The following is a 509-nucleotide window of genomic DNA, read 5'->3' as shown; positions in this document are numbered from 1 at the left end:
AACTGCTTATGAGGTTTTCCATCAATTCCAACAACTAAGAAATAGTGAGAAGAGTTGGGACCTCAGAAGGCTTTTAGGACCAAATAATAGGCTCTAGTGTCCAGGAGAAAGTGAATATACTTACCAGTAATGTTAATGCTCACTCACGGCTCTTCTGGGAGGATCTAAATCATTGAAGCATCCTCCTTGGTTTCCAGCTGGGAGCTTGGGCCTGGCAGTCCTATCAGTCACAAGGACCTGTGGGCTGCCCTTGGTCATGTGTCCTTCAAATCCACATTTAAAGCAAGTGAGTGGGAGCTTTCTCTCTTCTCCCTTGCTTATCTGTGGCTCTCATCTGTGACACTCGCTACTGAAGTGGCCCAGCTTTCCACAGTGGAAGCAATTCTGACCTCCTTTATTACCTTTAGGTGGCATTGTTTATGAGTAAGACTTCCTTTTCCTGACACAGGCCCTAAACTGGCAGCAATAGCTACTCCAATAATTTTGGCCATTCTCTGGTCTTTTCTCTT

Source organism: Elephantulus edwardii, unplaced genomic scaffold (genome assembly GCF_000299155.1).
Source record: "Elephantulus edwardii isolate Elephantulus edwardi_28Jun2011 unplaced genomic scaffold, EleEdw1.0 scaffold00037, whole genome shotgun sequence".
Lineage (NCBI taxonomy): Eukaryota > Metazoa > Chordata > Mammalia > Macroscelidea > Macroscelididae > Elephantulus > Elephantulus edwardii.
This window is presented reverse-complemented; position numbering follows the sequence as displayed.